The 16,918-nt window shown below is 38.2% G+C and overlaps 1 protein-coding gene across 5 annotated transcripts in view; it reads left to right on the top strand.

Moving 5' to 3' along the window:
* Positions 1-16,918, top strand: part of BBS9 (Bardet-Biedl syndrome 9) — a 417,930-nt gene that overhangs the window by 387,069 nt on the left and 13,943 nt on the right. The gene's annotated exons all lie outside the window — the stretch shown is intronic.

Here is a 16,918-nt window from a genome sequence, read left to right as displayed (position 1 = left end):
GGCCTAGAATCGAAGACATACTAGCAGAGTGAGCATTCCTGGTGTCCAGGTTTTGGTTTGTAATGGTGATCTCTAATAAAAGGAACAAGCCTAATTATATAGGTAATGCATGCTTATCTTTAAAAGTAGCTTTATGTTCTGCTTTTCTTCCTTTATCAAAAGGATTGTCCTGTGAATAAAGAAGCATTTCTCAAGATTCAAAGTATATCTAAATGCAAGGGATTTTTATGTTAAAAATAAACAGTAATAGCTCCTTCTACAAGACAAGAAATGTATAAATTTTTATAACTTGAATGACCTAAAAGGGAACCAAAGCTTCTTGGAGAAGTAGTTGATGCTAGACCAAAGTCAGGAAAACATGAGATGAACCTGGAGCATCTTACTGTGCCAGAAAGCCTGAAAGCATGTTCCAAAGACAGAGAACCCAGCTTCCAGGAGCTCCCAACAGCCAAAGCTGGAACAGTTTTGAGCAACAAAATAAATAATGATAGCACTGTAGTATAATCCATAGAATTAAATAAATATCCATGAATCCATATTGACCTAAGTGTAAATTACTGAATAAATAAATGGGTGAGAAGGGACAGAACTTTCTTTCAGTAAAAATCCATTTAATAAATGTAGAAGGAATGAGGGATATGCAAAATCACCATTAGGCAGACACCACAATAATAATTATTGTAGGTGAGTGCTACCACTGGATGCCAACACTGGTAGGGGAAAGTTTGAGAAACAGGAAATATCCCCCAATATGTTTATTAATTATAAAGAGAAAAAAATGTTACTTAACAGCAGAGAAAACTGGTAGACACACCTTAACCAAATGATCATTGTCAACATCACTTGTAATAAGACATACTAACGTCATATGAGGTGCTAAGAAGTGCACAAACGTCACTTCTGTGGTATTCTTAACAAAAGCACATGTCCCCATGAGAAAACCTCAAACAAAACCAAACTGAAAAATATTCCAAGCAATAACACTACAACTTTTAAAGTGTCAAGGTCACAAGAGATTGAGGACTTCACACCAATGAGAGGAGACAAAGGAGATATAATGACTAAAAGCAATGTGGAATCCCAGATGGTGTCCTGGAAAAGAAAAGGGACATTTATGAAAAAACTGGTGAAATTTGAATAAAACCTGTAGGTTAACTAGTTAACAATATTATATCAGTGTCAGCTTCCTGGTTTTGATAATTGTACTGTACAGATAATTTCAGAAGGTGTTATATAGGTGAAGAGTATATGGGAACTCATACTATTTTTTCTCGACTTTTTCTGTAAGTCGAAAATCATTTAAAATAAAACTTTTTATAAATAAGAGCAACAAACATGCTTTAGGATTTCCTCTTAAAACAAACAAATACAAGCACTTTGGATAAAACTATTAGGGTAACTTTGATTGACTTGTTTCACCTTATTTTAGCCCTCATCTCCCCTCTGGTAAGGATGGTAACGAACAGTGAATAGTCAAGTTGGAGGAGTAGAAAAAAGCAAGGTATGAGAGCATTAAGTCCTAAATAATTGAAGGTTGGCTATGTAGTTGCTTCCAGTTTGCACGTACAAAGCTATTTGCACCTAGCTTGAGGGTTTTAGTGCTAGCATCTGTCAGTGATGATGTTCCTTGCCTTCAGGCCACTCACTGGTAGAATATTAAAGCAGAAAGGGGCCTTGAACAGCTCCTCCATGGTGTATGTGTGGTCCTAAAGCCCAGAGTCTTGCCCAGTATCCCATAGCGGTTTAGCAGTGAGCTACAGCTAGGTCTCCAAAGACCTGACCACATGCTCCTCCCACCTATACCACATCATCTTTTCTTTTACAAACACCAAACCCTGGCATGAAGTTAGAAAGCTTTTTTCCAATTGTAATTATAAAAAAAAACTGAAGAACTTGTTTTTGAATTTCACCTTTAAGCTCCAGTTTTAGCTGCAACCTTTGCCCCTTGCCTTGTACCAACCTTGTGTCAATGGTGTGCAACGAATACCTATGTAGTGCTTCCTGTGTGTGCCAGACACGTTTCTTTTTCTTTTTTTTTTTTTTTAAGATTTTATTTATTTATTCGACAGAGATAGAGACAGCCAGCGAGAGAGGGAACACAAGCAGGGGGAGTGGGAGAGGAAGAAGCAGGCTCATAGCGGAGGAGCCTGATGTGGGGCTCGATCCCATAACGGCAGGATCACGCCCTGAGCCGAAGGCAGACGCTTAACCGCTGTGCCACCCAGGCGCCCCCAGACACATTTCTAAACACATTATAAATATTAAAGCATGTACTCCTTGCATCACCCAGTGAGGCAGGCACAATTTCAAATGAAGAAAACAAGGCCCAGCCAAGTGAAGGAATTCATTCAAGGTCACATACTTCTTCAAAAGTCCAGTTTACTAATTGTAGGATCAGGTCCTGGCAGCACAGGCAGGAGGATGTTTGCATATCTTTCTTCTTTGCCTGCCATCTTTGGTGACAGAGGCAGAGATCCTCTGGGACCACACAGGTAATCCTAGTAGTTTCTGGTATAGGGAGAAATAAGTATGTCTGTTGTACTGGGGGTCATGGGGAATACACGTAGTTTTAGGAGGGGTTATGTTTTGAAGGCGGTAGAAAGACTAAGAAGAAATTTGAAAAGATATTTTTAAGCTATTTTTTCTTTTTTTTTTTTTGGCAGTTGATTATCATTTTCAAATTTAAAATATGCAGCTGTTAAGCTCCATTTTTTGAAGTTACAGCTTGGTTTTGCTTCCTACTCTTAATTAAGAGAAGTCATCTCTCTATTCAAAAGTGGGGTGCTTATCTGGCTTCTGTCGTGTAACCTTATCTGACTTGAACACGGCTGGCAATAGGTTGATTAGCCACTGTTAAGTCCGGGACTTCAGGCTGGTAAATATTTGTCTTAAAAAAAAAAAAAGAGAGAAAGAATTAAAAAAAAAATAGATGTTCCAACCTCTCCCAAGACGAGGAGGACAGAGAAAATTGATGCTCTGTGCTTTCTTTTGGCTCAGTATTCCTTTCAACTTTTCGGTTGAATAAGGGTGGTGCTCTCCAGGAGTCAATCACTACGAAACAGTTCCTCAGTGTTCTGAAAACCGTATAGAAATGTTCTCATTTCTGAGAAGGCTTAAGGCTTGATTCTGCTATATCTTTGCCCTGTCGCTTAATTTTTATTATCATTATTTATAATAACTTCGTGTTATTATAATGCTTTCACATAAATTATGAGTTTGACTTCCACATCAACACTGAAATAAGGAGGGAAGTTACCACCACTGTATTGAGAAAAGTAAGGCTTCGAGATTTCAAGCAATTTGCCCAGCATTGCACCAATATTTGTTCTACCGTATTATGCAGGACAGCTCCTGCGCAGGATGTGTTCTGGAGACCAGAAATAACATAATTGTTCAACTGTGGCCTGGTATGGAGCAAGACATGTGTCAGGGATGGCCTTTTTTCCCCATAAGTAGTCAGTCATCTGCTTGTGCTGGCCCTTTAAGAGCAATTTTGCATTTCTCCGCTTATTTCTCTCTTTTTGGTAGAGAACTCTGCTAAAAACTTGAAGCCTAGTTTTGGCAAGTTCTGGAAGACAAGCCAGAAATCACATAGGAAGTAGAGCGTGTTACCGCTTACCTTGCACAATCTCTTATGCCACAGCCTGCAACAAAATATTGACAGGGTATCAGGTAGGAATTTCTGTTTTTATGTTGCTTTGCCTTTTAGGAAGGACTCATCACAGCCATGTTCTGAGATTCATGAGCTGTTAAAATCTTTCCCATATCAGTGTATAAGCTTTCACATTTCCTACATCTGGGACAAAGGGAAATGGTGTAGTCTTCCATCTGGATTCAGAATATACTTAGCAAAGAAAAAGCATATGCAAAAAGTAGTATGAGGCATTGGAGTAAAGCCTGAAGGACGTATGCATTAAATGTACCGGAACATGAAAATCCTCAGTGTTCAAGGAAGACAATTCAGCTTAGCTTTAGGCCGCCGCCTTTTGTCAGCTCTGCTTTCCCACCAGTCTGCAGGGCTGTCTGCTCCATGTTCAGAAGGCTACAGCTCACTCTTTGGCCCAAAGTCCTAACAGCTTGAAAATCTTAGCATTGGATATTTCTATTTGAAATCCCTAATAAAAGTGGGAAAATTTTGAGGGGCCATCCTTTTCAGTGTTTAGCTTGGAACTCATCCTGTCCTTCAGGGGCCTCCAAAGACTAACCACTTCATCCTCTGAAACACTTCATTATGAGCTGAAAAGGAGCCAGAACGAAAGACCCTATTCTATCTGAGATGGAACAGGACAGTATGTTTGTCTTGTTCCCAATATTGCCAGGTCTTAGGGTCACTAAACCATTCACTATCTCAAGTTGGTCTTATTTATTTGTGTCATGGAAGGGAAATTTATTTTCTAAATTGTTTAGAGTTTGAATATATTTATTACACTCTTTGGAAGCCTTGTCCTGAGGTACTGAGGTTTGTTTTCCATCAATTTGAGCCTCAAACTTAAAAGAGTTTCAACAGTGGCTGGGATATTACCTGTCATTTTAATGATCAGATGAAGAGAAGTTGAATTATGAGATGACCTGGACAACAACCAGACTTCAGAACCCATTTCAATAGAGTGTTAGTGAGCTGCCCAGAACTCTTGATGGTGGTTAAAAAAAAAAAAAATTAAATGTCAGCCAAGCTTTTCAAGACAGATTAGAGAATTACCCAATTCCCTCAACCTCTTCACTCTATGTCTAAGGCAAATGTTTGTTTAAAATTTTTAAACTAAGCAGTTTATGTTCAACTGGATGAATTTCATTCATTTGGACAATAACCAAAAAAGGTAGTCTCTAGTGTTTGTTCCGTAGCTGGTGTATTCTTAGAGAAGAACATTCTTTTGTGTGACAGTACTTAAAATTAGAACACCATAAATGCAGCAAAAAGTTTTATTTAATTGTCATGTAGTTTTAACTAATTGATTTATGATAATAAAAATAATAGTCGCTAACATTTGTTGACTGTTTTTGTATGCCTGGCCTATCCTTATGTAGTTGTCTCATTTAGTCTTCTCAAAAATCCATGAGATAGGTTCTGTTGTTCCCCCACTTTATAGATGACGGAACAGAGGCTTCCATTGTTTAGATGCCTCACCTAAGACCTACAGCTGTGGAGCTCCAGCTGAAGGCCCATGAGTCTAACTCCAGCCCTGTGCCCTTATTAGTATAGACAGTTTTCTGTTTTGAAGCTCAGTTCATCTAGGTGGTGTGGTCAATTGATGACAGGTTTACTGGATGATCCCTTGAGAACAGAATGTTAATCATGGAACATTGCCTAGCAGAGAGAGTGGAAGAAGTTGACAGTTTTTTAATGTGTGTATTTGGCATCCACAAAATACAGTTGTAGGCACTTGAGAAGTTCATGGAAGTTGGGTAGAAATGAAGTTAGGTAGTAATCAAGAAGTAGAATTGCTTATTTGGATGTGGAATGATTACTATTCATTATGTTTCCAGATGAAACTTTTTCTTTTTTAAGTGATGGATACCCATATGCTGCTCATAAGAGATCAGAGAAAACATCAAAGAATCCTACAAGAGATTGAACCAGAGAGTGTCCTGGGAGATTGTTAAAGGGTAATTTCACCAGGGGGAAATTTTTTGCAGATAAAACTGTCTCTTCTGTAAATAGCTGAAAGGGATATGACAGAAATCATTCCAGTTCAAACATATATAGGGTGACGGATTCAGCCAGGATGCTAGGATAACTTCTGTTTTTTCAGTTTTATAGGCTGGGGGTTTCCACGAATATCACTGAGATCCAAGATTTGGTAACTTGGAGGGTTGGGAGGTTTCACCCCCATTGCATTATAAACCACATTGTTCAGGACGGAACCTTTGGGAAAAGTAAAGATGGTTTCTTAACACTGGTGAGTAGCCATGCCAAATTGTTTCATACAACCAGCCATTGGCCACAGCCTTCAAAGAAAATGTTTTGTCTACCATTTACTGAACATTGTGTATCTGAGAAAGACCATTTCTTCAGTCCTAAAATGACCATTAATGTACTCGATTTTGGGGGAAAGACTATCTATAAAGCACGTTAGTTGCAAAAATAAGTAGTGTTTCTGGTAGAATTAAATGATAGTAGAGTAAGTTCTTCTCACTGGCAAAGTAGACGGTCACTTTATGTCCGAAGTCTTTAATTTATTTTTATAAACATAATGCCCTGGCACATTAAGCCCATTTTCTTGTACATAAAAAGCTACTTTACCTCAGCCTTGCCTTGTTTCTGTAAAAACAGAGGTTTGTTTTATGACCTGTCTAGCTGTATCTCTGCTTGACAAATAGACATCACATAAAGAACCAATTATTGTAACTTACTCAGAGACTTTGGCTGAATCTACTTACCTGAACAGCCCTTGGCAGTAACAAACAGGGCCCAGCTGATAAATGGCTGCTTTTGTTTTCATGAAAGTTAGGACAAGTATCAGCTGCCAGGGGGGTTTATCTGGGAGTTTTAGGGCAAAGGCCTTTACTGGTTAGTGATGATGACAGTCACTAACATTTATATGGTATTCTAACCTTTCCAAAATCATTTATACAATCTTGTTTTACCCTTACAGGGTTTTTAGAAAATAAAAGCCATAATGTACATAGCATATACTATTTCAGTCTATTTTTCACTCACATCAATTTAAATGCATACACACACACACACACACACACACACACTTTTCAGAAATATTTACTATCAGTTTCTTAATAGATTAATGTACTCTTATTTTTACCTTTCCTTTTCTCTTTTTTGATATTTTCTGGACAGTTTTTCTTCCAGTTGTTTGCACATATTCAGGCATCAGTGGGCCGGAGAGCCTTTGCTGAACATCACCATTGTTTCTTCTTTCTTTTTCATAAGATTTGACGTAAAATTGTGACTTGTACTTTTCCTCCTTGGTTTTCCCACCCATCGTCAACCCCTTTTTACCTTGTCAAATATTGATTGACCTTAAGTCCTTGAGTGAAGTACAGAGTCAGGGGTCAGGAAAGGAAGGCCTGTCAGACATGTGAGTGGGTTTTGGGAAAACAAGTAGGAGTTTAAGCCAACAAGGAGGGCAAGGGATTCCCGTCACAAAGGCACAGAGGTGCAGTACAGTGGGATGAGTCCCAGGACCCTGTATAGACCAGTTGGGCTGTGGTGAGAGGTGGTACCCATTAGGGGAGGCTGGGAAGAAGCCAACATAAAGGCCAGACCAGGCCAGATTGTGAAAGCTTCAGCCCTTATCCTGAAAAGCTAAGAGGAGCCATTGCAGGCTTTTAAATAAAAGGGAGATGTGCCCCTGTCCTCTTTTCATATTTATACTTTGTTTCTACAAAAACTAATATATTTTTTATGAGTCTTATGCATGGTCCACATTTCTGGACACCTTTGTCCCTTTAGGTTCTATTTCTACTCATCTGCTGCTGCTCATTTCAATTTTTCAATTCAGTAAACAGTTAGTGTGGGACATCTTGAAGCTGTCAGGAGCTGATCTGGCACATTACACATTTACATGGACTTTAAAAGAATGTGGGGATTTGGGCAACCAAATACTTTTTAAAATTTAAACTTAGCACACATCCTTCCTACCTGTGTGTTGCCTCGTTGAATGGTTCCTGTTATGACTGCTGCAGTGTGTCTGTTCTGTTGGTGGGAACTCCATACCTCACCTGTTCGTGCCTGCTGCCATAGGTTCCAGACTTCGGAGCAGACCTGCCAGACCAGGTCTTTAGTAATATGGTGGCTTGTCCCTCCCACCCTCCTTATTTTATTTTTAAAATTATCTTGCATCATTCTGTTGGTATCTACAGTTTGACCTTTTTGTCAGTGAAAACAGAAATCTGTGTTTACTATCCTCATCAGTTTTGTAGAACTCAAAAGGGACCTGGAACCTACCAGTAAGGAAGTATCCTTTTTGGCTACTTTTGACATACGTTATATGAAAGTGTTTAGCACAGGGTCTGACAAATGGTAGATGCTCAGTGTTGACTTCTTTTCTTCCGTGTCTCCTTTTTTTTTGTTTTTGTTTTGGTGTTTTGGTTGATGTTGTGGTATCAGCCCACATCAGATAGATAGATAGGCAGGTAGGTAAGTAGGTAGGTAGGTAGGTAGATAGATAGGCAGATAGATCCATCTGTCCCTCTATCCATCCATCCTTGGTCCTTGACTCCCTCTTTATATGGAATTCTCTCCTTTGATCCTTATATTCAGTTTCTCTAATTTTCTTATGCATATACTTAGTTTTTATTTATTGGGTAAACATATACTGAAAACCATTGTTGTTCCAGTGACTGTTTCATCATGGGATACACAAGCCAGAGTAAGATACAGTCCTTAGAGTCTGGTGCAGAAGATGCACAAATAAAGATGCCAAAACATGTGTGAAAGTGCTCTCATAGGGATTTTATAGGAAATATATAGAGGGTTTGAGAGCCAGCGCCTGATTCTGGGCTTGGGGCAGGAGGAAATTTTAGAGGTGGCTTGGAGAGGCCAATTGCTAAGAATATGGACCTGGAGCCACATTTTTGTTTGAGTGTGTATCATAGTGCCATCTCACTAGCTGTGTGACCTTGGGTTAGTGATTTAACCCCTATATCCCTCAGTTTTCTTCTCTGTATAGGGGAAATAATAAAATCATTACCTCATAGGGTTTTTACCAGTATTAAATGTTATTATATATAACCCAGAATAACAATTGCTTCAGGGCGCCTTCAGCTCAGGGCGTGATCCCAGCGGTCTGGGATTGAGCCCCACATCAGGCTCCTCTGCTGGGAGCCTGCTTCTTCCTCTCCCACTCCCCCTGCTTGTGTTCCCTCTCTCACTGGCTGTCTCTCTCTCTGTCAAATAAATAAATAAAATCTTAAAAAAAAAAAAAAGAATAACAATTGCTTCTTAAAAATTCTTGATAAATGTTATCCACTGTTATCATTATCTCTATACTTATTTATCATAGTTATTACTATTATTCTTTAAACTGATCCATGAAGAACATGAATGTAAAAGAAATTAGAGGAGGACATTCCTGGCAGAGGACATAATTTGAATAAGAGCAAAGGAGTGTGAAAAACCAGAGCTTGTTCCAGAAACTACCTGCAAGATCTTTAGAGTGAGAGGGGTAACAGAAAATGTATGGGTGTTGTAACCCTGATAATTGGATGTTTAGTTTTATTTTTCAATTATTATAAATACTGCTGTGTCCAACATCTGTATGAGGATACAGCTTTGATTATTGCCTTAGAGCAAAGGCCTAGAATTGAAGAAGCTGTTTCTGTTTTTGGCTTGCTCTCCAGGAATTTCTTCTTGATTTAAAAGTTCAACAGTGACTTTTTGGTGCCTCCTTGACATCAGTGATTATCATTCCTTTTCATCTTTGTTGTTACCAAAGTGGAGACTGGAATTTAATTGTATATCTGTGACTATTAATAGGGTTGCATTTAAAAAATATTTGTAGCCATTTTTTTTTGGTAATTTTGTAATAATTTGCATTATTCCTATTATGTATTAGCCTTTTATATTTTTCCTTCTGTGAATTACTTCTTCATGCTTTCTCATGTTTCTATCAAATCAGGTAACACTTTTTATTATTGATTGAAGAGTACTTTGTATCAAAAAGAAATGAACTCATTTTCTTTAATATATGTTACAAATATTCTTTCTGAGGTTTTATTTTTGTTTTAAATTATGCTTAAGGTAATTTGTTTGGATTTTTTGCTTTTAACGTGACTTCCTTTTGATAGTCAATTCTATTTCGTTTTTTTCTCTACTGATTCCATATATTTGGTTTTTTTCTTATTTTTTCTTCTTACATTTTTACCTTAAGCTCTTTTAACCATCTGAAATTTATTTGGTGTATCTACCTTTAGCTTTTTCCCACTATTTTACCCAAATTCCAGCATAGTTTATTGGATAATACATCGTTTGCCTCTAATTTGAAATATATTTGTTAAATATGCTAAATATCTCAGACACTCTTCCATTTTCCTCTCCATCTATTCTGACACTGATAGCACTGCTATTATAATTGTCATAATGGTATAACAGCATTTACTTAAGTATTTATTTGGTATCCTTTTGTGTTTTTGTTTGTTTTTGAAGATTTTATTTATTTGGAGAGGGGGAGGGAGAGAGAGAATCCCAAGCAGACTCCTGAGTGTGGAGCCTGATGCAGGTCTTGATCTCACAACCCTGAGATCATGACCTGAGTCAAAACCGAGAGTCAGACGCTTAACCGACTGAGCCACCCATGTGCCCCTATTTGGTATCCTTTTGAATATAATAATTCCTCCATTGCGTTTCTATCTGGATATTGTTAATGTGAAGGGAAATGATCAAATATATATTCCAAGAATATGAAATAAAGTCTATTTGAATAGGTAGAAGATTGTATGTATAGGTATATTTTTGATATATTTGTCTTTTATATGTATATTATATATATATATATATATATATATATATATATATATATATATATATATATATATATATATATATATATATACAGACACACATATATGTCTTCCACCTAGTCAGATAGATTTTGTTTCATATTCTTGGAAATATTTCAGATATATAATTACATCATCCAGAAATTATGATCATTTAATCTCTTTTCTAATACATACACTCTTTTCCTTTTTTCTTATTCTATTGCCTTAAATTTCTAGAACCACATTAAACAATAGTAGTGATAGAAGGCCAAGACCTTCATCTTTATCTTGACTCATGTCTTTATGTGTTTATCTGCTTTACTCATAAATTTGATGTTGCCTGTGAATTTCAGATAGCTATTCCTAGTTCACTAGGTGTCTTCTTAAATTGAAAGTGCATGTTGAATATTATCCTCTGTTAAGATCCTTTCTGATATATTGGTTTGAAGAATTACGTTAATCGAATAATTCTATATTCTTGGAATAAGTTTTTTGTTATTGTTACTTTTTTAATATATCATTCTTAGTTTGATTTGCTCTCTTAATTTGGATTTTTGCATATATACATGCATGAATTGCCCTCGAGGTTTTTTTCTGTGCAAGTTTGCACTGAGGGCTTTGTCAGAGTTTCCTAGCACAGTTCTGCTAAATTTGGAAAACAGATCTTCATGTAAATGTTAAATGTTCTGCTACAGTACAGCATCATGAGAAAGATAATTTATGATAATTTTTAAACCATTTTTCTTTATTTTTGTTGTAATTAAAATTTTTCATCTGTGAACTCCTTTGACATTTCCCAACTTGTAGAAGACAGATTTTGTGTTTTCCTCAGTGTAGTTGGAAAAGGCATTATCTTCCACTTTACTGTTTCACTTCTTTCTAATTGTAAATCCTATCTACTCTATTGAGCCACTTCCTCTCCTTTGTAATTTCATTCCATAGAAGCATCCATTAACTCTGAATTCTTTTTTAACAGTCTAAGGGTCTTTTTAAACTGTCTAAGAATCTGTCCTCACTAGTGACTCTTAAAGTTACTTCTGTGCTGATTTCTTTTTTGCTGAGATGAAACCTCAGTCATTTTCCCAGACCCTTTCACTTTTCTTTTGAGCAAGAGGTAGGGGTGAGTGGGTTTGAGGATATACGGTACACACCATGATCCTATTTCGCCAATCTAAAACTCTTATTCTTCAAACAATAATTCACAATCCCAATGTGTCTTTTCTTTCTGTCAGGGAGAAGCAAGATAATGGAATGGTTTAAGATTTGGGTTTTGGAGTCAGCATATAACAGATTCTCTCACTCACAATGTTTGTGACCTTGAACAAGTCAATTTAGAGCTTAGTTTCATCACCTGTGAAATGAAATACTAATAACCACCATTTTAGGTTGCTGAAAATGAGCAACCATGTAAAGAAGTAGCACTATGGCTAGCACACAATAGATACTCAAAAATGGTACTAATGTAATTATTGTCCAACTATCATAAATACTCCCCTAATTCTTTCCCTTCATCATGGTCTTCTCTCTCATATTCCTGTGCAAAAATTACATCTAGTTTTTCACCTCTCTCAACCCACAGTCATCTGTATTATGCGTACTGCACATTTCCACCTGGTACACTTGTACTGTTTTGAAGCCCCCTCAATTTCTGCCTCTCTCTCCGTACCGCAGTGTGCTTTGGTGGAAAATGCCCACAGCATGGAAGACCCGGGTTCTCCTCCTTACGGGGTCATTGGCTCATTGTCTGACCTTAGGTCAGTCAATCTTCATATTACTTATTATAATAACTACCCGTTATTGAGCATGGCTTTGTCTCTGGTGCTTTATATAATAATGTATTTACTCGCCACAGTCATTTGTTAGGAAGATATTATTCCCGTTTTGCATATGAGGAAATAGAGATTCAAAAGTTTTAAATAAGTTACTCAGGAGCTAGGTTGGTGTTTACCTTGGGCGTGGGGGCGTAGAGTTTTAGCTACTCTACCACTCAGAGCTGTTGTGAGGACCAACGTCAAGTGAGATTGTTTCAGACACTGTGGAACGGGATGCAAATTGAATGGTCCCATCAGCCTAGTGTATGCCCTTATCTTCTAGTCACCCCCTTACATTCCCAAACATTCTGACATGTGTGTTGTGCTGTGGGCTGACCATCCTCATTCCCTCTGCCTTTTGCACGCCCTTAGTCTTCCTCCATCTCTCCCTCCTTTCTTTTCTTCCCCTGTGGCATTCCCACAGAGCTGCTCATCTCAGCGTCTCCCTTTTCTCAGCCAGAGAGACCCCCTCCTCTCCCTGAAGTTTTCTTGCCTTACCAAGCATTCCTCTTCTGTGTGTGACACCATTTAAAAATTGTTTTCATAGCTTAACTGTAGGCAGATAGCTTCACGTTTCCCCTATGTTTATAAACGTGTGGTTTGAGAGAGGGCAGCACAGGATGTATAGAAGGTAGGAAAGCAGAGAAAAGAAAGTGTTCGGCAGGGCTGCTGTGTTCCATCTTCAAAGGCAGTGGAGCTGGGGTTAGTCCAAGTTGTTTTACAATTGGAAGAGAGTCACAGTACCACAGTTTGGATGAAACCTGGCTTTTTATTGCCAAAAAAGTGTAAGATGGAAATGGAGGTAAATGTGAATAATTCACAGTAATGTTTAAACTTTGAGGATATTTCACCTTCTCTGGAATTAGAGATTTATGTTAGTAAAGAGTTAGGGAGGAATTTGAAATGTTTAGGTTACCAGAGTGTAAAAAACATCATCGTTATTTATCTAATCTTTCACTGGGCTTGCTTTTAAAAACACGTTTAGATTTGAAGTAGCCTGAGAAAAATAAACTGTTCCAGGCTAGAACTTGATGCCCCAGTGGAAATAAGATGGATCCTTTTTCATTCGTTTTGAGAAATTTCTGTAGCAGACAGAAGTCATTGTACCTTCCTCTGCAGTTCTTTCATCCACAAATGACTGTTATCAAGAACTAGAATTACAAGCGCCCCAGTACTTTTTAACTTCAGCTTCTACACAAATTGCTCCTGAGATCTTATTTCCTTTCTGGGCTGGACGTTTTGCTGTTGTACCTCCTTGGTCCCACTGATTCTCCGTGTGTTATCATCGGTAAGGTTCATTTCTTAAAGACAAGTATCAACTAAAGTAAGGAACTTTTTGAGAACCATTTCTTTTTTTTTTTTTAAGATTTTATTTATTTATTCCACAGAGATAGAGACAGCCAGCGAGAGAGGGAACACAAGCAGGGGGAGTGGGAGAGGAAGAAGCAGGCTCATAGCGGAGGAGCCTGATGTGGGGCTTGATCCCATTACGCCGGGATCACGCCCTGAGCCGAAGGCAGACACTTAACCGCTGTGCCACGCAGGCACCCCGAGAACCATTTCTGGTTCACAGAGCAATCAGGTGTACTGGGGAGTAGGAATAAGAGTTGCTCTACTACATTCTGCTGCAATTACTTTCCAACCACCCAGTGGGAAAGGCAAATAATTTTATGTTAAAAATAGAATGAATTTTGGTTTCCATTGGTCCCTCCTAATCTCTTAGCCTAAATTCATTCATTCAAGTCAACAAATAATTATTATGTGTCTACTGTGTGCCAGGCATTATTCTATTTGGGATATAGCAACGAACAAAACGAAGATCTTTGTAGTTTTGGAGCACTGAATTCTAGCAGGGGGAGACACTACACACCAAGCATCATAAATAAGTAAACTATGTTGCATATTAGAAAATAGTTAAGTGTTAGTGTTAAAAGGTGATAAGCACTACAGAAAAAGAAAAAAAATGTCGGAAAGGGGGCAGTTACAAGATTATGATTTTAAATTGGATTGTCGTGGTAGGCTTTGTTGAGGAGGCAACTTTTGAACAAAGACTTGAAGAAAGTGAGGGATTTATCCATGCATACATCAGAGGGATAAGTGTTTGAAGTAAAGGGAATGGGCCTGGCGTGTTCCTGGGACAGCAAGGAGACTAGCGAGGCAGAGTGGTAGGATATGAGGTCAGAGGAGTCAGATCATGTACAGCCTTTCGCAGACTTATACTTTTTCTCTGAGTGAAATGGGGAGGTCCATTTTGAATGGAGGAATGATGCAATCTTACATTTAAAAAGGATCCATGGCTGCTAGATTGAGAATGGACTGGTAGGGGGCAGGGGGTCAAAGGTAGGAATGGGCAGTCAGTTCAGTGGTTACTCAGTTAAGTACTTTAGCAATAATTCAGGTAAGAAATGATGGTGGATTGCACCAGAGTGATGGTATAGTAGTGGAGGTGGTGAGAAGTGGTCTGATTCTGGATATCTTTTAAATACAAAGACAACAGAATTTACTAACAGTGGCTGTGATGTGTGAGAGAAAGAAAGGAGTCCAGAATGACCCCAAGGCTCAAGACACTGCAGGGGTGGAGTTGAGATGAGAAAGGCTGTGGCAGAACAAGTTTGTGGGGGAAGTCAGGGTACGGTTTAGGATATGCTGAGTTTCAGATGCTGCTGTCTCTCCAAGTGAAGATAGTGAGTATATAGTTGGGTATATGAATCTGAAGTTTAGGGAAGAAGTCTGGACCGTCATTATATACTTCGGATTTGTCAGCACGAAGTGTTATTTAAAGCTGTGAAGCCGGATACACACCAGGGGAGTGATTTTAGAAGAGATGAGGATCAAAAACGGAGTGCTGCATCTTCTAATTTGTAGGAGGTTTGGGAGAAGATGGGGAACCAGCTAACGGTATTGAGAAGGAGCATGTAGTGAGGTGAGAGAAGAAATCAGTCGAGTGTGGTATCCTAGAAGTCATGTGAAGAAAGAGGTTCAGAGAAGATGGAGTTATTAGCCTTGTCAAATGCTGCTCAGGAGTCCAGTAAGTTGAGGGCTGAGAATTGTCCAGTAGATTTAGCAACACGGGGCTCATAGTGATCCTGATAAAAGCAACTTAAGTGGTAGAGGCACAGGCTAGACTGGGATGCATGCACAACAGAAAGGAAAAGAAAAGACTTGAAAACAGCAAATTCAGACAACTCTGGAGAAGTTTTGCTGACAAGAGGAGCAAAGAAATGGAGGAAGATGCAGGAAAGTGTGGTCAAGAGACAGTAAATTATTCCTGATTTGATCCTTATTGTTGTCCATGATTATTTATCTAGACTCCAATCTTTGTTCTTTCTTTACCAAGCTGTTATTTTCTACTGGTCGCTTTTTTTTTCCCTCAGACCAGATGACCAATTAAGGTTTTCCTTGACTAATGCAACAGTTCATTTTTCTGGAGGTCAGATAGCTACAGTTGCTGCTCTCCACCTTGAAAGTCGCCAATCTCCTTTCCTTACAATGAGAATCTCAGCCTTAGGTGAGGGAATTTTGGCAATATAAGGCAAAGATGATGATGATGATAATAGTAGTAGTATTATAATACTTGTGTATCACTCACTGTGAGGCAGGCACTATTTGAAGTGCTTTACATAAATTAACTCCTTTGACCTTCACAATTACCCTGTGATCTAGGTACATTTACTTTCCACATTTTACAAATAAGGGATTTGAGGCAGAAAAATAATCAAGTAATTAGTTTTGTTTTGTTTTTAAAAAAAAAAAAAAACAACTAATAATGGTGGGGCTGGGATTAAAATTCTGACAGTCTAGCACAAGAGTTTGTGCTCTTGAAGCAACTGGAGAATTTTCAGAACAAGGTGTTAGCCAGAGAGATCTCATTTCACACGACATGAAAATTTGTTAGAGTAGATGGATTAAGTTTTTGAGAAACAGGGTAGAATATGGGACCTAATCGGGCGTTTCCCCAGATTGACTAGCCTGTACATTAGCGGGCTGTCGCCAGCCGCAATCCTGGAATCGTGTGGTAGAGCTTTCTTCAAAGATAACTTTTTAAAAGACTGTTTCCTGTGTGTTTCTTCAGGTTTCATGAGTTCCTTTTGGATATGTGTGTGTGTGTGTGTGTGTGTGTGTGTGTGTGTGTATCGTGTATCATATATGATATATATATGATATATATATATGATGATAATATATATTAAGTACCTACTCTTTGCATAAGAGAAAAAAATTATCTCCTTCCCCCTATGTGTTTATTGTCCTGTGGGAAGCTTACTTGTTTACCATGCAGGCTAGAGAATCATCTGGAAACTGAAATAGAAAGGATTGTATATGTAAATGTAATATGTTGCTATTTTTTAAGGATCTTAAAATTTCTGTATCTTTAGAGATGAGGTATCAACTAAATGACTCTTTGTTAAGCGTTATTTCTTAGAGCGCTGGTGGTGAGCAGTTGCCACTGAATCCTTCATTAATAATCCCTTCCTTTTCCAGAAGGACTTGCCAACACCTAAAAGTATTCACTAGGAGAATTAAAGCCGTATAAAAATAATTGGTGTTTGCTTCCTTCAAGGCATACATTTAAATACGTTGCTTTGTTCGCTTGCTCCTTGGCTGCCTCCTATGTTTAGCAACACTAGGTCAGCAGACTTCCTCTTTTAAGGTTCATCTGCTGGCCATTT

This window comes from Ursus americanus, chromosome 3 (assembly GCF_024610735.1).
Source record: "Ursus americanus isolate L20-20 chromosome 3, mUrsAme1.1.p, whole genome shotgun sequence".
NCBI classification, from domain to species: domain Eukaryota; kingdom Metazoa; phylum Chordata; class Mammalia; order Carnivora; family Ursidae; genus Ursus; species Ursus americanus.
The sequence above is the reverse complement of the archived record's forward strand: the minus strand, read 5'-3'. Positions and strand labels throughout refer to the sequence as shown.